Below are 25,705 nucleotides of genomic sequence, written 5' to 3' on the forward strand. Positions count from 1 at the left end.
GATCGGCACGCGGTCAGCCGACAGGTGCCAGTTATTGGGGAGGTGGACATCGCTCCAGGGCAGCGGCGTCCTCGTCTCCCAATAACGGCGGCAGACGGCCGCCTCGATGTAGTGCCGGTCGCGCTCGCCGGCGGCCGTGGGCGCGATGGAGAACGCGGGCGGCGCGGGGGCCCGACGTGGTGGCGATGGCGACGCGGGCTCTTCCTTCTTCACCGAGCCGCGGCGGCGTCCCGACTAGGAACCAGCCTCGCGGTCGTGCTTGCCTTTGCGGCCGTAGTTCCATAGCCCCATGGCTGTGGGCGGCCAGCCGGCGAGTTCTTGGCTAGGGTTTGGGACTGGGGCTGTCGGGTTTCGAGGAGGCCGCGGGGTGGCGTGGGGCAGTGTGGACGACGACCGGTCAACGGTTCCCATTTAAGAAGGACCGCGACCCCTCGCCTGGGCGGATGACAGGCGGGGCCGACCGCGTGTGCGCATTTATGTGGTCGGGTGGGAGGTAGCTGGCCGCCTGCCACGCGGCCCCGATGCGGACGAGGCGCGCCTCCGTTTGGTGTCCGCCGCGACCCAAACCTTGCGCAAGTTTGCGCTCGAAATGGGTCGGCCCGGACACAAAACGGACCAGATGGGTCCGGGCCGTCGCGCGCTGGGCCGCCTCGTTTGTCCGTTTTACCCCAAACGGACGGGGCCGAACATGATAGGGTCGCGCGGTGGAGTTGGCCTAATGGTGGCCAGTGCCGGGTAGCCTAGAGCCTGCTATGTCGTGTTGTTGCCGTGGCCTTCTCCCTCGCTCGCCGGAGCTCTCTGTACTTCTCACTCTCACAGAGACTAAAGAAGAAAGGAGGAAGAAGAAGCTGCAGTGGACACGGTGGTGGTTTTCCCGACGCTCGAACGCCCGCAGCACGAATGACAAATTTTTCTCCCGCAGCACGAACTGCTCCCACAGCTGAACCAGTACACAGGAGGGAGTCTTATACGCGTACGCGCACGTATGACGCCGCGCTCCACTCTCCAACAGCCACGATCCTCAAGCTCGGCCCATGACGCGCACGAACGCGTCCTACGCGGCCGGCTGCAACCCATCGCTACGCAACCTCCCGCTACTCTAGTCAACAGACTCACGCACGCACACTTGCTACGGACTGCGCGCGGCCACAGACTCGCGTCCAACACACTCACCGCACACGAACGCACTCGCACACTAGCCGGACTAAGCCTAGACACTAGTCAGACTAACCCTAGACACAAGTCGGACTATGCCCAGTACATGGCCGTGGCTTATTTGCCCAACACACTCCCCCTAAGCCACGGCTTAGAGGAGGCCGCCGTCCTCGACGCTGACGTCCGCCAACATTGCCTGCTCCACCGCCAGCGCCCTCCGCAGCTTGGGGCATTCCCTCTTGAAATGGCCGCGCTCGCCGCAGCCGTAGCAGCGACCGCCACCGGTTGCCGCCGTTGCCCGACGTCACACTCCGGCCGTCATCGTCGTCCCGAGCTCCGCCGTACCGACGCTGCCGCGCTGCCCACTGCGCCGCCGTCATGAGAAGTTGCTCCCCGCCGCGCTCCCGCCGTCTTGTCCACGACGCCAAACCCGCTCGTCGAACGCGCGCAGCCGCCCGAGCGCCTCGTCGAAGGCCATCTCCTCGATGACGCAAAACTGCTCGATCCCGGCGACGACGTGGAACAGCCGATCGGGCACCATGTCCAAGAGCTTCTTCACGAGCTCCGCGTCGCCCAGCGTCTCCCCGAGGTTCGCGAACCGCGCCGTCATCCCTGCAAGCCTCCTGGCGTACGCATCCAGCGCCTCGCCGTCCGCCATCTTCAGGCGATCGAACTCCCCACGCAGCGTCACCCGCCTCGCCGTCCGCACCCGATCGGCGCCGACGAACCTCACCTTCAGGGAGTCGCATACCTTCCTGACGGTGAGCTTCGTTGCCACCTGCAGCAGCACGCCCTCCGGTAGCCCGCCGAGGATCATCGCGCGCGCCGTCTTGCACTTTTTCCCGTTCACCGCCGCGTCGCCCGGCGCCACCGCCTCCCACAGAGTGTGGGCGTCGAGGATCGCCTGCGCCTTGATCGCCCACACCATGTAGTTGTCCGGCATGAGCATCGGCATCACCATCGGCACCGATCCGCCCGCACCGCCGCCGTGTGGGACGAGCGCCATGGTCGCCGGTGATCGCCCGAACCAAAGCTCTAATACCAATTGTTGTTGCCGTGGCCTTCTGCCTCGCTCACCGGAGCTCTCTGTACTTCTCTCTCTCATAGAGACTGAAGAAGAAAGGAGGAAGAAGCTGCAGTGGACACGGTGGTGGTTTTCCCGGCGCTCGAACGCCCGTTGCACGAACGACAAATTTTTTCTCCCGCAGCACGAACTGCTCCCACAGTTGAACCAGTACACTGGAGGGAGTCTTATACGCGTACGCGCACGTACGACGCCGCGCTCCACTCTCCAACGGCCACGATCCGCAAGCTCGTCCCATGACGCGCACGAACGCGTCCTACGCGGCCGGCTGCAACCCATCGCTACGCAACCTCCCGCTACTCTAGTCAACAGACTCACGCACGCACGCACACTTGCCACGGACTGCGCGCGGCCACGGACTCACGTCCAGCACACTCACCGCACACGCACGCACTCGCACACTAGCCGGACTAAGCCTAGACACTAGTTAGACTAACCCTAGACAGAAGTCGGACTATGCCCAGTACATGGTCGTGGCTTATTTGCCCAACATGCCGCCCAAAGCACTTAGGTGGCGGCCTTGCCTTAAGATTGAGATGGATGTGGCTAGCGTGGCGCGATCCTGACAGACCATGGGCGCAAGGTCCGCTCCCATGTGATACCATCGAAAAGGAGCTTTTCTCAATGGCAACCAGCATCACTGTAAAACTTAGGTTTTGGGAGAACTGGCTCAACCCTCTATGGGGTGGCCTATCACATATATATAATGATGACATACAAGTCCAATACCAATACAGTATGGATTACACAGTAGGGCTACAATACGAAGTCTAACACCCTCCCTCAATCTCAACTCACTCCTGAAGCATCTAGGAGGTTGAGATTGCGCCTACAGACCTCAAACATGGGAGAAGGTCTGCAAGTTGATCTTTTGAAGAGATAAACCTGACTTGTAGTAGCTTATGTGCAACACGTTCCCTCACAAAATGATAGTCAATCTCAATGTGTTTAGTCCGTGCATGGAACACCGGGTTTGATGACAGAAACATAGCACCGATGTTTTCACACCTAAGGACCGAAGGATGTGGCTGAGCAACTCCTAGCTCTCGAAGTAGGGACTCAATCCATATAAGTTCAGCGGTCGCATTGGCAACCGACTTGTACTCAGCTTTTGTGCTGCTGCGGGAAACAGTGGCTTGCTTCCGTGCACTCCAGGCGATCATATTAGGACCCAAGAACACAGCATGTCCCCCCATAGATCGCCTGTCATCTGGACACCCAGCCCAATCAGCATCAGAGAATGCAGAAAGAACTCTGGAGGAACTGGGGCGCAGGTGAAGACCAAAGGAGACAGTGAGACGCACATAGCGCAGTATGCGCTTCACAGCAGACCAGTGTACATTAGTAGGTGCATGAAGATACTGGCACACCCTATTAACCGCAAAGGAGAGATCAGGACGCGTGATCGTTAGATACTGCAAGCCACCAACAATACTCCTGTACTCGGTAGCATCCTCAGGAGAAAGAAGAGCACCATTAGTAGCTGAAAGTTTGTCAGTGGAGGACATGGGCGTAGGCGATGTCTTGCACTTGAGCATACCAGCACGACACAAGAGATCAAGAGAGTACTTCTTCTGGGTGAGAGCCAAACTGCCACGAGACTGATGAGCGACTTCAATACCCAGGAAGAAATGAAGCTGTCCCAAATCCTTAACTGCAAAATCACGACCAAGTGCAGTCACAAGAGCATCAGCAGCCGTCGGAGAGGAGCTCACCAAGACAATATCATCCACGTACACAAGGAGGTACATGGTCACACTCGGTCGCTGAAACAAGAACAGTGAAGTATCAGCCGTCGAAGGAATGAATCCATGAGTGCATAGAGCTGAAGCCAGGCGAGCATGCCAGGCACGAGGCGCCTGCTTCAGTCCATATATAGCCTTCGTCAGACGACAGAGATGATAAGGCTGAGTGTGATCAACAAATCCAGGTGGCTGCCTCAAGTAAACCTCTTCTTCAAGCAATCCGCGAAGAAAAGCGTTCTGCACGTCAAGCTAGCGGACAGACCATCCGCGAGAAATTGCCAGGCAGAAGAAGTCGAATAGTGGTAGGCTTGACAACTGGGCTGAATGTATCCTCGTAGTCCAATCCCTGACGTTGTTTAAATCCCTTAGCCACGAGACGCGCTTTGTAGCGCTCAATGGAACCATCTGCATGTTTCTTCACCTTGAACACCCACTTCGAATCAATGATGTTGACGTGAGACGGAGGGGGGACAAGTGTCCAGGTCTTATTATGCATAAGAGCGTGATATTCTTGTTCCATAGCAGTCCTCCAGTGTGGAATACTCATAGCGGCTTGATAACTGCGTGGTTCGGCGGTTGGATCGTCCACAGCACGAGCCAGGCAAGCAACAAGATATGTGACCGTGCCATCGGTGCGCTCCTTGGGACGAACAATGTCACTGCGGCTGCGTGTGTGTGGACGTCGCGGAGCAGTGAACACTGGAGCCGGCGGGACGTCCGGAGCAGGCGAGGCCGGTCCAGGGGACTCCCGCGAAGAAGGACCGGGTGACGGCGGACCGGGTGACAGCGGGCCAGGCAACGTAGGTCCCGGCGTCGTGTGAGCCGCCGTGGACCCGGGCGAAGTAGGCGGTAGGGATGCCCGCGCAGATGGCGGTGGCGATGACGGAGGGGAGTCCAGGCGAGGGGCGGCGATGTGGGCTGCTCAGAGGAGGCCGTCGCGGGCTCCGGCCCAGTCGTAGTAGCCAACATGGGCTCTGAACTAGTCGCAGTTGGAGACGGGGCTCCCGGGGCGGGGTCGAGGGCGGGAGGCGGTGCATGCACATGCACTGGCCGATCGACGTGCGCCACGGGCAACGTAGTGGGTTCATCAAGGAGGAGTTCCAGGCGAGCTCCACGTCCAGTTCCTGCACCATGATTAGGTAACAACACAGGCGAATATGCAACATCTTCAAATTGGCCAGGCATAAGAGGAGATGAATGCATAGATGGTGTTGTGTTGGATGACTGAGGCATGGCAGAAAAAGGGAAGACGTTCTCATCAAAAACAACATCCCGAGATATGTAGACTCGATTGGTTGGGACATGGAGACACTTGTAGCCTTTATGAAGAGAACTATACCCTAAGAACACACACTTTTTAGAGCAAAACTCAAGTTTGCGATCATTATAAGGACGAAGATGAGGCCGGCAGGCACACCCGAACACCTTAAAAAGGTATAGTCAGGAGTTTCATCCAAGAGAAGCTCAATAGGAGTTTTCATATTAAGAACATGCGTAGGTAATCTGTTAATGAGAAAACACGCGGTAGCAAAAGCATCACTCCAAAAACGAAAAGGTACAGAAGCATGAGCAAGAAGTGTGAGGCCGGTCTCAACTATATGGTGATGTTTGCGCTCAACAACGCCATTCTGTTGATGTGTATGTGGACTTGATAAATGATGAGAGATCCCAAGCTTATTAAAGAAAGTGTTGAGGTTGTGATATTCGCCCCCCCCCCCCAATCTGACTGAACATGGATAATTTTATGCTTGAGTAGATGTTCAACATGCAATTGAAACTGAATGAATATATCAAACACATCAGATTTGCGCTTAAGAAGATAAAGCCATGTGAAGCGACTATAGGCATCAATAAAATTGACATAGTAGTTGTGACCACTAACAGATGTTTGTGCTGGACCACACACATCAGAAAACACAATTTCAAGAGGATTCTTTACTTCTCTAGTAGATGGAACAAAAGGGAGCTGATGACTCTTGCCTTGTTGACAAGCATCACACACTGACATCTCTTTATTGCTAGACACTAATGGCAGCTCATGGCGGTGGATTATGTGGTGAACGATGGGTGTGGCGGGGTGACCAAAGCGAGAGTGTCACTGGGAAGGCGACACACGAACACCGTTGAAGACACATGGGGCGTATGGATCCTCCAAACGTTACAAGCCTTGGCTCAACCGGCCACTAAGCAAAACGTCCCGGGTTGCTCGGTCCTTAACAAAAAGATTAAAAGGGTGAAATTCACATAGGACATGATTATCAAGGGTGAGCTTAGGAACAGATAAAAGATTACGAGTCACCGAGGGTACCCGTAAAACATTACGAAGATGGAGCTGCCTAAAGGGATGACTAGTTAAAAGAGATGCTTGGCCAATATACCTACACCATTGGCGGTGTGAACCTGATCATGCCCGTAGTAGGGCTGGTAGGTGGAGAGTTTGTTGAGCTCGTTCGTCATGTGATCCATGGCGCCGGTGTCCATGCACCATGCCGGATCAACATTGTAGGATGGTGTTTATCCCTGCTCGACGCGCGGGTCCTTGCCCTTGGCGGCGATGTGGGTAGACGGGGCGGCAGCGATGTGGGCAGCCGGGACGGCGGCGGGGGGACCAAAGTCTGCCATGGCAAACTGGCGCTCGTTGCCCTTGCCATCGTTGCCGATGCCAAGGAAGTGTTGAGGAACGTAGTAATTTCAAAAAAATTCCTACGCACACGCAAGATCATGCTGATGCATAGCAACGAGAGGGGAGAGTGTTGTCCACGTACCCTCATGGACCGAAAGCGGAAGCGTTAGCACAACGCGGTTGATGTAGTCGTACGTCTTCACCCGACCGATCAAGTACCGAACGCACGGCACCTCCGAGTTTAGCACACGTTCAGCCCGATGACGTCCCTCGAACTCCGATCCAGCCGAGTGTTGAGGGAGAGTTTCGTCAGCACGACGGCGTGGTGACGATGATGATGTTCTACCGACGCAGGGCTTCGCCTAAGCACCGCTACAGTATTATCGATGTGGACTATGGTGGAGGGGGGCACCGCACACGGCTAAAAGATCAAACGATCAATTGTTGTGTCTCCAAGGGGTGCCCCCTCCCCGTATATAAAGGAGTGGAGGAGGGGGAGGGCCGGCCCTCTCTATGGCGCGCCCTAGGAGGAGTCCTACTCCCACCGGGAGTAGGATTCCCACCCTTCCAAGTAGTAGGAGTAGGAATCGAGGAAAGGGGAGAGAGAAGAGAAGGAAGGAGGGGGCGCAGCCCCTCCCCCTAGTCCAATTCGGACTAGGCCTTGGGGGGCTCCCAGCCTCTCCTCTCTCTTTCTCCTAAAGCCCAATAAGGCCCATATACTCCCCGGCGAATTCCCGTAACTCTCCGGTACTCCGAAAAATACCCGAACCACTCGGAATCTTTCCGATGTCCGAATATAGTCGTCCAATATATCGATCTTTATGTCTCGACCATTTCAAGACTCCTCGTCGTGGCCCCGATCTCATCCGGGACTCCGAACTCCCTTCGGTACATCAAAACACATAAACTCATAATATAACCGTCATTGAACTTTAAGCATGCGGACCCTACGGGTTCGAGAACAATGTAGACATGACCGAGACACGTCTCCGGTCAATAACCAATAGCGGAACCTGGATGCTCATATTGGCTCCCACATATTCTACGAAGATCTTTATCGGTCAGACCGCATAACAACATACGTTGTTCCCTTTGTCATCGGTATGTTACTTGCCCGAGATTCGATCGTCGGTATCTCAATACCTAGTTCAATCTCGTTACCGGCAAGTCTCTTTACTCGTTCCGTAATACATCATCCCGCAACTAACTCATTAGTTACAATCCTTGCAAGGCTTATAGCGATGTGCATTACTGAGTGGGCCCAGAGATACCTCTCCGACAATCGGAGTGACAAATCCTAATCTCGAAATACGCCAACCCAACAAGTACCTTCGAAGACACCTGTAGAGCACCTTTATAATCACCCAGTTACGTTGTGACGTTTGGTAGCACGCAAAGTGTTCCTCCGGCAAACGGGAGTTGCATAATCTCATAGTCATAGGAACATGTATAAGTCATGAAGAAAGCAATAGCAATATACTAAACGATCAAGTGCTAAGCTAACGGAATGGGTCAAGTCAATCACATCATTCTCCTAATGATGTGATCCCATTAATCAAATGACAACTCATGTCTATGGTTAGGAAACATAACCATCTTTAATTAACGAGCTAGTCAAGTAGAGGCATACTAGTGACACTCTGTTTGTTTATGTATTCACACATGTATTATGTTTCCGGTTAATACAATTCTAGCATGAATAATAAACATTTATCATGATATAAGGAAATAAATAATAACTTTATTATTGCCTCTAGGGCATATTTCCTTTAGTCTCCCACTTGCACTAGAGTCAATAATCTAGTTCACATCACCATGTGATTTAATACCAATAGTTCACATCACCATGTGATTAACAACCATAGTTCACATCGTCATGTGACCAACACCCAAAGGGTTTACTAGAGTCAATAATCTAGTTCACATCGCTATGTGATTAACACCCAAAGAGTACTAAGGTGTGATCATGTTTTGCTTGTGAGAGAAGTTTAGTCAACGGGTCTGCCACATTCAGATCCGTATGTATTTTGCAAATTTCTATGTCAACTATGCTCTACACGGAGCTACTCTAGCTAATTGCTCCCACTTTCAATATGTATCCAGATTGAGACTTAGAGTCATCTGGATCAGTGTCAAAATTTGCATCGACGTAACCCTTTACGACGAACCTTTTTGTCACCTCCATAATCGAGAAACATATCCTTATTCCACTAAGGACAATTTTGACCGCTGTCCAGTGATCTACTCCTAGATCACTATTGTACTCCCTTGCCAAAATCAGTGTAGGGTATACAATAGATATGGTGCACAGCATGGCATACTTTATAGAACCTATGGCCAAGGCATAGGGAATGACTTTCATTCTCTTTCTATCTTCTGCCGTGGTCGGGCTTTGAGTCTTACTCAATTTCACACCTTGTAACACAGGCAAGAACTCTTTCTTTGACTGTTCCATTTTGAACTACTTCAAAATCTTGTCAAGGTATGTACTCATTGAAAAAACTTATCAAGCGTTTTGATCTATCTCTATAGATCTTGATGCTCAATATGTAAGCAGCTTCATCGAGGTCTTTCTTTGAAAAACTCCTTTCAAACACTCCTTTATGCTTTGCAGAATAATTCTACATTATTTCCGATCAACAATATGTAATTCACATATACTTATCAGAAATGTTGTAGTGCTCCCACTCACTTTCTTGTAAATACAGGCTTCACCGCAAGTCTGTATAAAACTATATGCTTTGATCAACTCATCAAAGCGTATATTCCAACTCTGAGATGCTTGCACCAGTCCATAGATGGATCGCTGGAGCTTGCACATTTTGTTAGCACCTTTAGGATTGACAAAACCTTCTGGTTGCATCATATACAACTCTTCTTTAATAAATCCATTAAGGAATGCAATTTTGTTTATCCATTTGCCAGATTTCATAAAATGCGGCAATTGCTAACATGATTCGGACAGACTTAAGCATCACTACGAGTAAGAAAGTCTCATTGTAGTCAACACCTTGAACTTTGTCAAAAACCTTTTTTCAACAAGTCTAGCTTTGTAGATAGTAACACTACTATCAGGGTCCGTCTTCCTCTTGAGGATCCATTTATTTTCTATGGCTTGCCGATCATCGGGCAAGTCAACCAAAGTCCACACTTTGTTCTTATATTGGATCCCACCTCAGATTTCATGGCCTCTAGCCATTTTGCGGAATCTGAGCTCATCATCGCTTCCTCATAGTTCATAGGTTCGTCATGGTCAAGTAACATGACCTCCAGAATAGGATTACTGTACCGCTCTGGTGCAGATCTTATTCTGGTTGACCTACGAGGTTCGGTAGTAACTTGATCTGAAGTTACATGATCATCATCATTAGCTTCCTCACTAATTGGTGTAAGCATCATTGGAACTGATTTCAGTGATGAACTACTTTCCAATTCGGGAGAAGGTACAGTTACCTCATCAAGTTCTACTTTCCTCCCACTCACTTCTTTCGAGAGAAACTCCTTCTCTAGAAAGGATCCATTCTTAGCAACAAATATCTTGCCTTCGGATCTGTGATAGAAGATGTACCCAACAGTAACTTTTGGGTATCCTATGAAGACGCGCTTTTCCGATTTGGGTTTGAGCTTATCAGGATGAAACTTTTCACATAAGCATCGCAACCCCAAACTTTAAGAAACGACAGCTTAGGTTTCTTGCTAAACCACAGTTCATACGGTGTCGTCTCAACGGATTTAGATGGTGCTCTTTTTAACGTGAATGCAGCTGTCTCTAATGCATAACCCCAAAACGATAGTGGTAAATCGATAAGAAACATCATAGATTGCACTATATCCAATAAAGTACGGTTATGACGTTCGGACACACCATTATGCTGTGGTGTTCCAGGTGGCATGAGTTTGTGAAACTATTCCACATTGTTTTAATTGAAGGCCAAACTCGTAACTCAAATATTTTTCCTCTGCGATCATATCGTAGAAACTTTTATTTTCTTGTTTACGATGATTCTCCACTTCACTCTGAAATTCTTTGAACTTTTCAAATGTTTCAGACTCATGTTTTATCAAGTAGATATACTCATATCTGCTCAAATCATCTGTGAAGGTCAGAAAATAATGATACTTGCCGTGAGCCTCAACACTCATCATATTGTATACATCAGTATGTATTATTTCCAATAAGTCAGTTGCTCGCTCCATTGTTCCGGAGAACGGAGTTTTTAGTCATGTTTCCCATAAGGCATGGTTCGCAAGCATCAAGTGATTCATAATCAATTGATTCCAAAATCCCATCAGCGTGGAGTTTCTTCATGCGCTTTACACCAATATGACCTAAACGACAGTGCCACAAATAAGTTGCACTATCATTATTAACTTTGCATCTTTTGGCTTCAATATTATGAATATGTGTATTACTACGATCGAGATCCAACAAATCATTTTCATTGGGTGTATGACCATAGAAGGTTTTATTCATGTAAACAGAACAACAATTATTCTCTAACTTAAATGAATAACCGTATTGCAATAAACATGATCAAATCATATTCATGCTCAACGCAAACACCAAATAACACTTATTTAGGTTCAACACTAATCCCGAAAGTATAGGGAGTGTGCGATGATGATCATATCAATCTTGGAACTACTTCCAACACACATCGTCACCTCGCCCTTAACTAGTTTCTGTTCATTCTGCAACTCCTGTTTTGAGTTACTACTCTTAGCAACTGAGCTAGTATCAAATACTGAGGGGTTGCTATAAACACTAGTAAAGTACACATCAATAACATGTATATCAAATATACCTATGTTCACTTTGCCATCCTTCTTATCCGCCAATTACTTGGGGTAGTTCCACTTCTAGTGACCAGTCCCTTTGAAGTAGAAGCACTTAGTCTCAGGCTTAGGTCTAGACTTGGGTTTCTTCACTCGAGCAGCAACTTGCTTGCCATTCTTCTTGAAGTTCCCCTTCTTCCCTTTTCCCCTTTTCTTGAAACTAGTGGTCTTGTCAACCATCAACACTTGATGTTTTTCTTGATTTCTACCTTTGCCGATTTTAGCATCGCGAAAGAGCTTGGGAATTGTTTTTCGTCATCCCTTGCACATTATAGTTCATCACAAAGTTCTAGTAACTTGGTGATAGTGACTAGAGAACTTTGTCAATTACTATCTTATCTGGAAGATTAACTCCCACTTGATTCAAGCAATTGTAGTACCCAGACAATCTGAGCACATGCTCGCTGATTGAGCTATTCTCCTCCATCTTGTAGGCAAAGTACTATCAGAGGTCTCATACCTCTCGACACGGGCATGAGTCTGAAATACTAATTTCAACTCTTGGAACATCTCATATGCTCCATGGCGTTTCAAAAACGTCTTTGAAGCCCCGATTCTAAGCCGCAAAGCATGGTGCACTAAACTATCAAGTAGTCATCATATTGAGCTAGCCAAACGTTCATAACGTCTGCATCTGCTCCTACAATAGGTCTGTCACCTAGCGGTGCATCAAGGACATAATTCTTCTGTGCAGCAATGAGGATAATCCTCAGATCACGGATCCAATCCGCATCATTGCTACTAACATTTTTCAACTTAGTTTTCTCTAGGAACATATCAAAAAATAAAACAGGGGAGCTAAACGCGAGCTATTGATCTAAAACATAGATATGCTAATACTACCAGGACTAAGTTCATGATAAATTAAAGTTCAATTAATCATATTACTTAAGAACTCCCACTTAGATAGACATCCCTCTAATCATCTAAGTGATCACGTGATCCAAATCAACTAAACCTTAACCGATCATCACGTGAAATGGAGTAGTTTTCAATGGTGAACATCACTATGTTGATCATATCTTCTATATGATTCACGCTCGACCTTTCGGTCTCAGTGTTCCGAGGCCATATCTGCATATGTTAGGCTCGTCAAGTTTAACCTGAGTATTTCGCGTGTGCAAAACTGTCTTGCACCCGTTGTAGATGGACGTAGAGCTTATCATACCCGATCATCACGTGGTGTCTGGGCACGACGAACTTTGGCAGCGGTGCATACTCAGGGAGAACACTTTTATCTTGAAATTTAGTGAGAGATCATCTTATAATGCTACCGCCAAACTAAGCAAAATAAGATGTATAAAAGATAAACATCACATGCAATCATAATATGTGACATGATATGGCCATCATCATTTTGTGCCTTTGATCTCCATCTCCAAAGCATCGTCATGATCTCCATCGTCACCGGCATGACACCATGATCTCCATCATCTTGATCTATATCAATGTGTCATCACATGGTCGTCTTGCCAACTATTGCTCTTGCAACTATTGCTATCGCATAGCGATAAAGTAAAGCAATTATTTGGCGCTTGCATCTTATGCAATAGAGAGACAACCATAAGGCTTTTGCCAGTTGCCGATAACTTCAACAAAACATGATCATCTCATACAACAACTTATATCTTCATCACATCTTGACCATATCACATCACAACATGCCCTGCAAAAACAAGTTAGACGTCCTCTACTTTGCTGTTGCAAGTTTTACGTGGCTGCCACGGGCTGAGCAAGAACCGTTCTTACCTACGCATCAAAACCACAACGATAGTTCGTCAAGTTAGTGTCGTTTTAACCTTCTCAAGGACCGGGCGTAGCCACACTCGGTTCAACTAAAGTTGGAGAAACTGACACCCGCTAGTCACCTGTGTGCATAGCACGGCGGTAAAACCAGTCTCGCGTAAGCGTACACGTAATGTCGGTCCGGGCCGCTTCATCCAACAATACGGCCGAACCAAAGTATGACATGCTGGTAAGCAGTATGACTTGTATCGCCCACAACTCACTTGTGTTCTACCCGTGCATATGACATCTATGCATAAAACCAGGCTCGGATGCCACTGTTGGGGAACGTAGTAATTTCAAAAAAAATCCTACGCACACGCAAGATCATGGTGATGCATAGCAATGAGAGGGGAGAGTGTTGTCCACGTACCCTCGTAGACCGAAAGCGGAAGCGTTAGCACAACACGGTTGATGTAGTCGTACGTCTTCACGATCCGACCGATCAAGTACCGAACGCACGGCACCTCCGAGTTCAGCACACGTTCAGCCCGATGACGTCCCTCGAACTCCGATCCAGCCGAGTGTTGAGGGAGAGTTTCGTCAGCACGACGGCGTGGTGACGATGATGATGTTCTACCGACAAAGGGCTTCGCCTAAGCACCGCTACAGTATTATCGAGGTGGACTATGGTGGAGGGGGGCACCGCACACGGCTAAAAGATCAAACGATCAATTGTTGTGTCTTCAAGGGGTGCCCCCCTCCCCGTATATAAAGGAGTGGAGGAGGGGGAGGGCCGGCCCTCTCTATGGCGCGCCCTAGGAGGAGTCCAACTCCCACCGGGAGTAGGATTCCCCCCTTCCAAGTAGTAGGAGTAGGAGTCAAGGAAAGGGGAGAGAGAAGAGAAGGAAGGAGGGGGCGCAGCCCCTCCCCCTAGTCCAATTCGGACTAGGCCTTGGGGGCGCCCAGTCTCTCCTCTCTCTTTCCCCTAAAGCCCAATAAGGCCCATATACTCCCCGGCGAATTCCCGTAACTCTCTGGTACTCCGAAAAATACCCGAATCACTCGGAATCTTTTCGATGTCCGAATATAGTCGTCGAATATATCGATCTTTACGTCTCGACCATTTCGGGACTCCTCGTCATGTCCCCGATCTCATCCGGGACTCCGAACTACCTTCGGTACATCAAAACACATAAACTCATAATATAACCGTCATCGAACTTTAAGCGTGCGGACCCTACGGGTTCGAGAACAATGTAAACATGACCGAGACACGTCTCCGGTCAATAACCAATAGCGGAACCTGGATGCTCATATTGGCTCCCACATATTCTACGAAGATCTTTATCGGTCAGACCGCATAACAACATACGTTGTTCCCTTTGTCATCGGTATGTTACTTGCCCGAGATTCGATCGTCGGTATCTCAATACCTAGTTCAATCTCGTTACCGGCAAGTCTCTTTACTCGTTCTGTAATACATCATCCCGCAACTAACTCATTAGTTACAATGCTTGCAAGGCTTATAGTGATGTGCATTACTGAGTGGGCCCAGAGATACCTCTCCGACAATCGGAGTGACAAATCCTAATCTCGAAATACGCCAACCCAACAAGTACCTTCGGAGACACCTGTAGAGCACCTTTATAATCACCCAGTTACGTTGTGACGTTTGGTAGCACACAAAGTGTTCCTCCGGTAAACGGGAGTTGCATAATCTCATAGTCATAGGAACATGTATAAGTCATGAAGAAAGCAATAGCAATACACTAAACGATCAAGTGCTAAGCTAACGGAATGGGTCAAGTCAATCACATCATTCTCCTAATGATGTGATCCCGTTAATCTAATGACAACTCATGTCTATGGTTAGGAAACATAACCATCTTTAATTAACGAGCTAGTCAAGTAGAGGCATACTAGTGACACTCTGTTTGTTTATGTATTCACACATGTATTATGTTTCCGGTTAATACAATTCTAGCATGAATAATAAACATTTATCATGATATAAGGAAATACATAATAACTTTATTATTGCCTCTAGGGCATATTTCCTTCAGGAAGCTCCTCTCAAAGCGGCGGTGACACTTGGAGGCGACATGACGTTCACGACCACATAGCTCGCACACCACCCTAGTGTTAGGGCCCCCACCCAGGGCCGATCGAGGGGGCGGGGCTACCTTGCCAGGTGACGGGGCAGGGGGCACTGGTCGCGAGAGGCCCAGAAGGCCGCCGGCTGGGCGGTGATGGTGGCGGAGGAGCGACGAGCCTCGACGCGTTGCTCGGTGAAGAGGAGGCGTGAGTAGAGCTCGTGAGGAGGCATTGCTGGCTTGGCGTTGTGAACGACCTCAGCGAGATTGTCGTAGTCGGCGTCGAGGCCTTTGATGACGAAGCCGGCGAACTCCTCATCGCTAAGCGGCCGACCAATAGAGGTGAGCGTGTCTGCCAGCACCTTCATCTTGTTGAAGTAGGTCGTGGCGGAGGAGTCCAGCTTCTTGATGTCGGCGAGCTCGCTGCGAAGGGCCATCGAGCGGGAGGTAGATACCTGGGCAAAGGCGTGCTCCAGGGTCGTCTAGGCGTCCATGGAGGTGGCGGCAAAGAGACAAAGGCCAGCGACCCCGTCGCCAAGGGAACCCTGGATGGCAGAGAGGATCGCCTGGTCCTGCTGCACCCACATACGGTGTTCCGGGTTGATGGTCGGGCCGTGGACGGTAGGGATGACCTGCGGAGGACACGGCAGAGAACCATCAACAAACCCTAGGAGAGACCGTCTGCGTAGCAGCGGTAGGACCTTGGCGCGCCAGAACAAGTAGTTGTCCGGCGTGAGTCGGATGGCGAACAAGTTGTCGAAGTGGAATGGCCCGGTTGGCGTGATGGCGCCAGCAGCAGGGACGGTGGGCGGAGGAGCCACGATAGGATCCACGGCCGCGACCGATGCCGCGGGTGGCGCCGTGGGCAGGGGCGGGATCGCGGCCGCAGGCAGGGTCGCGAGCGTGGCCGCTGGTGGAGCCTCCCCAGATGCCGCCGGGAGGATGGCAAGTGACGAGGAAGTGGCCGCGGGTGGCGCCGCAGGCAGGATCACCGTCTTGGCGACGAAGGTTGCAGGCGACGGCGGTGGGATTGGAGCTGAGAACATGGAGCCCACAATGGTGGTGCCGAAGAACTGGGGCACCGACGGAGCCAGGGGCGAGGTGGGAGGTTGAGAAGGGCGGCAAGCGACGTGGGGATGGACCCGGAGCTGGCGGTGCCCAAAGCGGAAGCGGTCATGGCGGCAGCGGCCCTAGGGTTTAGGGTTTTTGGCACGGCGGCGGTGACGGGTGGGGTGGAGGACCTAGGTTAGACTCGATACCATGAAAAACGTAGGTTTTGGGGGAACGGGCTCAACCCTCTGTAGGGTGGCCTATCACACAGAGGGTTGAGCCAGTTCCCCCAAAACCTACGTTTTAGATACAAGTCCAATATCAATACGGTATATATTACACGGTAGGGCTACAATACAAAGTCTAACAATCACTATTGGTGATGGGGCTCGGACAAATTTCTGGAATGATCGTTGGTTAAACGGCCAATGCCCTAAGACGATCGCGCCAACATTACACAACATATCTGTGCGGAAGAACTGATCTGTCAAGGAGGCGCTCTCAAACGAAACGTGGCTTACCGACCTAGCCAAGGGACCGACGGAACACATGACCACCGAGCTGACAATACTCGCAACCTTGCTGGAGGCAGTCCAGCTGCAGCATGACCAGCCTGACACGATTACCTGGAGACTATCGCAGGATGGCACATACTCTGCCCGCTCGGTGTATTTGGTTCAGTTCGAGGGATCAATTCCCATGGATGGTTATAAGCTCATTTGAGCCGCACGGGCACCTGGAAAATGCCGTTTCTTTATTTGGACTGCTATTCTGGGTAAAATTCTGACGGCGAACACCCTTCTTAGGCGAGGCTGGGAAAATAATTATTTTTCCCCTTCTGCATGAGGAACTTAGAGACCCTTTTCCACCTCATTGCTGACTGCTGGTGGTCCAAGGACGTTTGGGATTCTATATCCACGCTTGCAAACTATCCTTCTCTCAATCCTGCAACCTGGGATGGTTCCTCCGGCCTCAAAGACTGGATGGCCAGTTGCGTCCATCGAGCGGCGGATGAGCAAAGAAAAGGAACCTTGTCGCTAATTCAGTTGATCGCCTGGGAACTATGGCGCGAGAGGAACAGGCGACTATTCCAGAAGGAGGCACAACAGAAAGCAGCTCTTATTCGCTTGATCAAGGATGAAATTCACCTATGGAACATGGCTGGCGCGGGCATCCCTTTTGACCCTGGCTGAGTAGAGGCAGCCTACTGTTTTTTCCTGTTTTCAGTTTTTGCTTCGCTTTCTTTCTCTCCTTCTTGCCTGTCTTCTTTGTCTGCCCTTCTCGGGCTTGTCCCTGTACTTTGTTCCCGTTCTGGTCAATGAATTTGGTAGTCAACTGCCAACATTCAAAAAAAAAAGTCTGCAGTGAAGTTATTTGGGACTTTGATATTTTGCCACTAGTTACTTTGTATTTAATCTGATGACACTCTTTACCAGGGTTTTTGATATTTTGCCCTCTCTCATATGAGTCCCCCAAAAAAAAGACGAACTTAGCCTTACCTCTCGATTGACCACGAACAGAGGAGTTGCCGGTCGTTCTCATCCCCTCTCCGTCTCTCGCACGCAGGCAACGACGGCGGTGGCCTGGTGGTACTCGACGGCGGCGGCCCTAGTGAGTCTCTTTCCCGCTCCCTCCCTCTCTCTTTCTCTCTGGCTCATCTCCTCGGCGGCACCCTAGGGTTAGGGTGACCAGCAAGCGGAGCGGCGACGGCGGCCGGTCGGAGCTTCGCCGGCTCGCGGCGCCCCGCGGAGCCCCCGGCTCGCCCGCGCGTCGACGGCCGTCGCTGCACCTGGAATTCGCGATGTGCTGCTGCTGTGTGTGCGTGGGGGCCCTCACGGCTGGAATTCTCACGTTCTTGCTTCTGCTACGGCCTCTATGTGCTGCTGCTGGATGTGTGAGTATGTCTGAGTATTCTCCAAAAGTTTCACGCAATTTGGATCGTTGGTTCAACGGCTCTATGCATTTCAATTTTGAGCTTAAGGAGATGTATAATGGAGTTCATGGGGGCAGCGGGGACAGCCTGCTTATGTGAGGCAGCAAGAGGAGTCGAGGAAGCACGAGAGGGCGAAGGCAGCAGGGCAGCACCAAGGGCCGGCGGGGGAGAAGCAGGTACAACGGCGGTGGCTGTGGTTACGTGCAAGCGTTCATGCACTGATTTGAACGGGAATGGCTAAGGATGTCCTCTGTTTAGGTCAAAAAACAGGTACAAGGGTACAATGGTCCTCTATTTTTTGTACTTAGTTTGTCTATTACTTTCATAGATTATTTTTGTGTTGAAAAGTGGCAAAAGATTAAAGTCCAAAGAAATAAGTGTCATCAGATGAAATACAAAGTAACTAGTGGCAAAATATCAAAGTCCTAGGTAAGGGGTGGCAAATAATCAAATTCCCCTTTTAAAACTGATCATGGCAGTGAGGTAAAAAAATGTTAGATTCAACGAACCAAATGCGCAAGCATACAAGCAGCTGGTTGAGGCAATTGCTTGCATGTTTTGTTTCAGTTTTGCTAAAGTACATCTAGAAGTGCCCTAAGTATTGCACATTTAAGTCCTATGTCATTGATTTTACACATAGATTCGTGCAGGCATTTTCTTTTGTCTTTTTCTTTCTAGTTTGATCGAGTCACTCAGACGTGCAATAAGTAGGGCACATCTTCTATCGCTATTTCGGTTTTGATCACTAACTATCCCCTAATCCGCTCTTTTATGTCAGGGAGGTCTCTAGGCCCGGTGGCTATGGTCACTACCATTTGAACGGGCCTTTTTTAGTGTAAATTCCAACTTTTGTACCCTAAGTTTTAAGTTTGTGACAATCTACCATGGTAGCGACAAGCCGGAGACGAGGAAGAAGAATGGGGCAACTGCGATAGAGGGCTTCCTAATCGGTTCCTTCAGCGGAGTTGCTCAGTGAGCCCAATCGAGGGGTGGACTTTGACCATGTGCTCCAAGGCCAGGACAGTGGCAGCAAGAGGGTGTTGGTGCGGCTGGAAAAAAATCACACAGAAGAAGAAGAGGTGCTCCTGGTCGTGGTGGCCAATTGTTTGCGGATTATTTCGAGTTGAGGTGCCTCAAGGGGCTCCTCGAAAACGTCGTACTCGTCGGGGCCGAGGCTCCTTTCTTACCCGACTCGGATCATAGTCGTCGTGGTTGGGGTCAGCATCGTTGATCTTTTCATTGCCATTGCTATTGCCGGCGCCGGTGACGTTGTCACCTTTCTAGTTGTCGGTGTCGTGCATATGAGGCATCACCATTAGCGGTATCACTGTTTCCAGTGCTGCCATTGCTTGCGTCATCGTTGTCAGTGCCTCCGTTAAGGCGGCCTCTGCGTCGGCGTTTTGGGGGTCCTCCCCTCCTCCGTTTTGGGAGTGTCAACCATGTAGACATCACAGGTGGAGGTTGCCGCCCACTTGCCAGTGTGAGTGACGGCTGGTGGCAAGGTAGTATCTGAACTCTCACCGACATCTTCATCCATGTCGGTTGCCTCCTCGAAGGCACTGGCTAAAATGTCGGTCAAGTCCTCGACGATAGTGACAAAGTGGGTGGTGGGCGGGCTGAAAATTCCAGCTTTATCAGGCTCTTCCTAGATCTGATCATACAAGGATTTCCGATCATCTGAGATCGCAAGGCTCTGAATTAGATCTAGCATCTCATTCAGAAGTGCCTTATCGCTTTCACCCATAACTTGGTTGTAGGTTGGGCTCAGTTGGAGTTTTCCCAAGATGCGATCTGACATGACCTCGGGGTCTTTATCGGTTAGGCTATATGACTGACCTGTCACCATTACTCGGCTCAGAGTTCAAGGCCGGATACGAGGCAGGATCCGCTCCATGGTCCTGATCTAGGTTTGACTCCTTGATCTGGACGAAAGCATCAGTGTGGTCTTCAGCCTGGTCTGACACCCAGCCCGAAAACACAAGCTCACTGCGTGAATCCGTAGTGTATTCCAGATTTCCAAATCTCATGATCTGTCCAGGAGGAAGGTTTTCAATCTAGTCGAGGTGGTCAATCGAATCAGCGTAAAGCGTGATGCTCTGGAAGACAAAGAGCTGTCCCGGGAAGAAGGTCATATCGCAGTCGACGCTGTCGTCGATCTGGAGGTGTGCCATCGAGCTGATTTGGTTTCCTAGAGGGACCTATATGGGCCACCAATGTGAGAGCTAAATTCGACAGTCTCGTGTAGGGGGGTCCCATATGATAGTCTTGGCTAGATGGTAATAAGAACACAGAGGACACGGTGTTTACCCAGGTTCGGGCCCTGATGCCTGCAAGCCAAACAGGGTAGTGTAGCACTTTCACAGAAGTATCCTAATCAGTAATCGTCCCAACTAAGAGCGATGGAGAGTATTTATAGTAGCGCTTCTATCACACAAGGTGTCACAGTTCTTGTGTGAAGTAACTGCTTGAGCTTTTGCAAATATTGTTACTATCCAGACAGGCGAATGTACCACATTGACAGGGATAAAAGGTTTTAAAGTAACAACTATTAAAGTAAATAACATAAATAAAAGTAGGGCGATGTTTCCTACAAGGAAGAGATTAGGGACGGTGAGAATTTAGTTCATGGTAAGAATATATCAGGTGTGCTAGTGCGATGGTACTATCAGTTACCTTGTATTGTACTCATAGTATTTGATATGTGTGTTCTGTAGGCGGATGACCCTAAGGTTATGAAACTCCTCCACCTGAGATTATATTTCATTCTTTGGTCCTGCTTCACCATTGCCACAGAGTGGTCGTTTTCAACCAGAACCAAGCATTAGGTTTAATGGATCACCATTATCTCATATTGTCTTTGGTCCTCATAGATATCTTCACCTATCACGTCAGAGGTCATAGATTTCCTAAACAATATGTGTTATCTGTGTAGGTCATGAGATCATCCTTCCTGGGACCTTAAATTAGACAACACACATAGAGTTCACCACAGTATAACAATGTACATACTACTACAAATATAAATAACGACATATAGAATAGGCACAGATGAATCTTACTGCTCACCTACATCTTCCACGCTTATGGGGAATTACTCACGCATTGATACGTCTCCAACGTATCTATATTTTTTATTGTTTCATGATGTTTTATTATCAATCTTGGATGTTTTATAATTATTTTATAGTCATTTCATATCATTTTTTGGTACTAACCAATTGGCATAGTGCCAAGTGCCAGTTGCTGTTTTTTCCATGTTTTTTTACATCGCAGGAAATCAATATCAAACGGAGTCCAAATGCCAAGAAACTCCACGGAGATTTTTGATGGACCAGAAGGAAGCTATTGGGCCCTGGTTGCACCTGGTGGGAGTCTCGAGGAGGGGACAACCCACCAGGGCGCGCCAGGAGGCCCAGGCGCGCCCTGGTGGGTTGTGCCCACCTCGGGTGCCCCCGGGGCCGCCTCTTTTCTCTATAAATACCCCAATATTCCAGAAACCCTAGGGGAGTCGACGAAATATTCATCCAGACGCCGCAGAGTCCAGAACCACCAGATCCAATCTAGACACCATCTCGGATGGGGTTCACCACCTCCATTGGTGCCTCTGCGATGATGCGTGAGTAGTTCTTTGTAGACCTTCGGGTCCGTAGTTAGTAGCTAGATGGCTTTCTCTCTCTCGCTGAATTCTCAATACAATGGTCTCTTGGAGATTCATATGATGTAACTCTTTTTGCGGTGTGTTTGTTGGGATCTGATGAACTTTGAGTTTATGATCAGTCATATCTCTTTATATCCATGAAAGTTATTTGAGTTTCTTTGATCTCTTATATGCATGATCTCTTATAGCCTCGTATTTCTTCTCCGATATTTGGGTTTTGTTTGGCCAACTTGATCTATTTATCTTGCAATGGGAAGAGGTGCCCGGTAGTGGGTTCGATCTTACGGTCCTTGATCACAATGACAAAAAAGGAAACGACACGTATGTATCGTTGCTACTAAGGATAAAAAGATGAGATCTATATCTACGCAATAGATAAACGGATCTTCTCTACATCATGTCATCGTTCTTATTGCATTACTCCGTTTTTCCATGAACTTAATACACTAGATGCATGCTGGATAGCGGTCGATGTGTGGAGTAATAGTAGTAGATGCAGGCAGGAGTCGGTCTACTAATCTTGGACGTGATGCCTATGTAATGAGCATTGCCTGGATATCATCATAATTATTTGAGGTTCTATCAATTGCTCAACAGTAATTTGTTTACCCACCGTTTGCTATCTTTCTCGAGAGAAGCCATTAGTGAAACCTACGGCCCCCGGGTCTTCTTTCTCATATATTTGTTTTGCGATCTACTTTATTTGCACTTTTTATTCAGATCTATTGAACCAACAATACAAAAATACTTTGATGCACTTTATTTTATTTACGATCTATTTATTCAATCTATTACAACTTTCTCCCGTCCACACACCGTTTGAGGCTCCGTACCCGAAAGGGATTGACTACCCCTTTAACACGTTGGGTTGTGAGGTGTTGTTATTTGTGTGCAGGGGATGTTTACGTTGTGTTGCTTGGTTCTCCTATTGGTTTGATAACCTTGGTTTCATTTCTGAGGGAAATACCTACCGTCGCTGTGCTGCATCATCCCTTCCTCTTTGAGGAAATACCGATGTAGCTTCAAGCGACATCAAAAGGAATTTCTGGCGCCGTTGACGGGGAGGATCTTCAACATATACCAGGTTCCTAATCACTAATCTCATCTGAAAGAACATGCGGTGCCCCCATGTTTGGTTTTGGTAATTGATGACAATCTCTATGGACTAATGGTTGCCTTGAGTTATATTTGAAGGATTTGTCCATATGCATTTCTTGAAGTCCATGTGTTGGTTTCAAGGAGTTTATGTGGTGACCATGGTGTTATTAAGGAATTATCCAAAGATTGGTCATGTGAGAGTTGAGCTTATTGCAAGCATGTCTTGGAGAAGAAGATTGTGTGATCATTCATGTATATCTTCAAGACATCATCCCAATGAACAGAGTTGAAAAGATTCAAGGTTGATCAAGACTTAGTCAAGAGTGAATCAACTTGATCAACTCACAAAGCGTAGAAGATGTACCGAGAGGGATCAAGCGATCCCATGGTGTGGTAAGCATTGTCAATTACGCTTTGTGTACTAACCCATGATCTTCGTGAGAGTTCTTTGTGGGGTTAGGTTGCGGTGTGCAAGTTCAAGCAAATATTGTAAAACATTCCAAATTGAAAATTTGAGATGTTACATATTGCAGGCCTTCTGATGATGTGCGTTCAGTGGGAGGAGACATTCCGTCGACTACGTAGGCGTCTATGACGACTTCGGCAATCTCAAAATAATATGCCGGCTCATTCTCTTGAACATGCTCATAGGCATATAGGGGCTAATTGATTTGATGCCAAAAGTTGGCATGCCAAAAGGTTGCCAAATGTTGGCAAGTTTTGATTTTGCCAAATATTGACAATGCCAAATATTGTAGCAAACCAATCAGAACCATAGTATGCGTAAATGTGTTCATAGGGTGAGGGTATGTGTTGTATAAAAAAATGGGAATGATTGACAAAAAACTACCACTCTAGGGGTTTGCGTCCCACAGAACTACCACTTTAAAAAAAGTGACTGAAAACTACCAAAATTTTCTAATTTTCTGACTAAAAACTACCACTTTCAGATAATGACCAGTTTAGACGATTTGAACATGTTTATGACCGGTGGGGCCCATCTGTCAGCGCTGACGTGGTGTCAAAGTCAACTTCACAGGAGAGGCGTCTCCAGCGCCACACGAAAGGGACAGTGCCTCCAGCACCGGGAATTCGGCGTCGTCGGGCACGCGGAGGATGAGGAGGAGGTGGCGTGGCGCAGGCAGGGCAGGTCGACGACGAGGGAGCCATCGACCAGATCGAAGGGGAGGTCGAAGACGAGCTCCTCCGGCTCGAGCCGCGCGGCAGCGCGGAGCAGCGAGTTGACGCGGGCGGTGCTGACGCGGAGAAGTGAGTTGCCGCGGGCGGCGCCGGCGCGACGCTCCTTGGGGACGCGGATCTCGAGGATGAAAGAACATGCGGTGCCCCCATGTTTGGTTTTGGTAATTGATGACAATCTCTATGGACTAATGGTTGCCTTGAGTTATATTTGAAGGATTTGTCCATAGGCATTTCTTGAAGCTCATGTGTTGGTTTCAAGGAGTTTATGTGGTGACCAAGGTGTTATTAAGGAATTATCCAAAGATTGGTCATGTGAGAGTTGAGCTTATTGCAAGCATGTCTTGGAGAAGAAGATTGTGTGATCATTCATGTATATCTTCAAGACATCATCCAAATGAAGAGAGTTGAAAAGATTCATGGTTGATCAAGACTAAGTCAAGAGTGAATCAACTTGATCAACTCACAAAGCGTAGAAGATGTACCGAGAGGGATCAAGCGATCCCATGGTGTGGTAAGCATTGTCAATTACGCTTTGTGTACTAACCCATGATCTTCGTGAGAGTTCTTTGTGGGGTTAGGTTGCGGTGTGCAAGTTCAAGTGAAGCATCATGAAGAGATCAAATGCTTGAAGCTTGCCGTCCATTGTGGTGACAATGGACTTGTGAAGATGTTGCGGTGTGCAAGTTCAAGTGAAGCATCATGAAGAGATCAAATGCTTTAAGCTTGCCGTCCATTGTGGTGACAATGGACTTGTGAAGATGTGTGGAAGAGTGGCTCACCCATAGTGGAGCATGGGGGAGCAACAACTAGTCTTCATCGAGCCAACGCAACCAAGAAAGGTGGTCCAACTTGAGGGAGTCAAGATCGTCATCATCTAGCTCAAGTGGACCATGTGCAAGGCAAAGGTTTGCTCTTGATAGGTTTTCTATTTTACCGGTCTCATGATGGTAGTTGGGAGACCGGGTTATAGGATCGATTGCCGTACTATCAAGGGGGGCTCTCAATGAGTAGCTTGATCGTATCGTTCATAGAGAGCTCAAACCATTGCATCCTTGCATCATCTTTATTGGTTCTTGTTTGGTTCTTCTCTTTGTGAGTTTTGGAGCTTATGGTCATCTTGATGACAAGCTCGAGTTCATCGAAAACGGAGTTCACTCACATCTTCTATGATGTTTTCGATGTTGGAGGTTATGCCGGTTCTTTGTTGTTTTGATGCTACTCGTCGTCTTGTATCCAACAAGCTTGAGTTTGCTCAATTCGGAGCTCATATGCAGAAGTTATGGCAGTTTTGGTTTCCCGTGGAGTATACTTGTTTTCATGGAAGTGGCTTTAGGATGGTCCCAGCGGTAGTACCCCGGTACCCAGCGGTAGTACCGCTTAGGGGTCACAAGCGGTAGTACCGCTCCGCAGCGGTAGTACCGCTGGTGGTCCTCAGCAGTAGTACCGCTACGGTACCAGGCCCCTACCGCGTCGGCTCGAGGGGTCATTTTTCGTGTCGGATA

The 25,705-nt window shown here is 48.8% G+C and overlaps 1 long non-coding RNA gene across 1 annotated transcript; it reads left to right on the forward strand.

Annotated features, from left to right (window-relative positions):
• Nucleotides 1-17,492: 17,492 nt before the first annotated feature.
• On the forward strand, nucleotides 17,493-22,074 carry LOC141042321 (uncharacterized). The gene is made up of 2 exons (XR_012204570.1): nucleotides 17,493-18,517; nucleotides 19,026-22,074. It is a non-coding gene; the product is annotated as an uncharacterized lncRNA (long non-coding RNA).
• Nucleotides 22,075-25,705: the final 3,631 nt, after the last annotated feature.

This window comes from Aegilops tauschii, chromosome 3 (genome assembly GCF_002575655.3).
Source record: "Aegilops tauschii subsp. strangulata cultivar AL8/78 chromosome 3, Aet v6.0, whole genome shotgun sequence".
NCBI lineage: Eukaryota > Viridiplantae > Streptophyta > Magnoliopsida > Poales > Poaceae > Aegilops > Aegilops tauschii.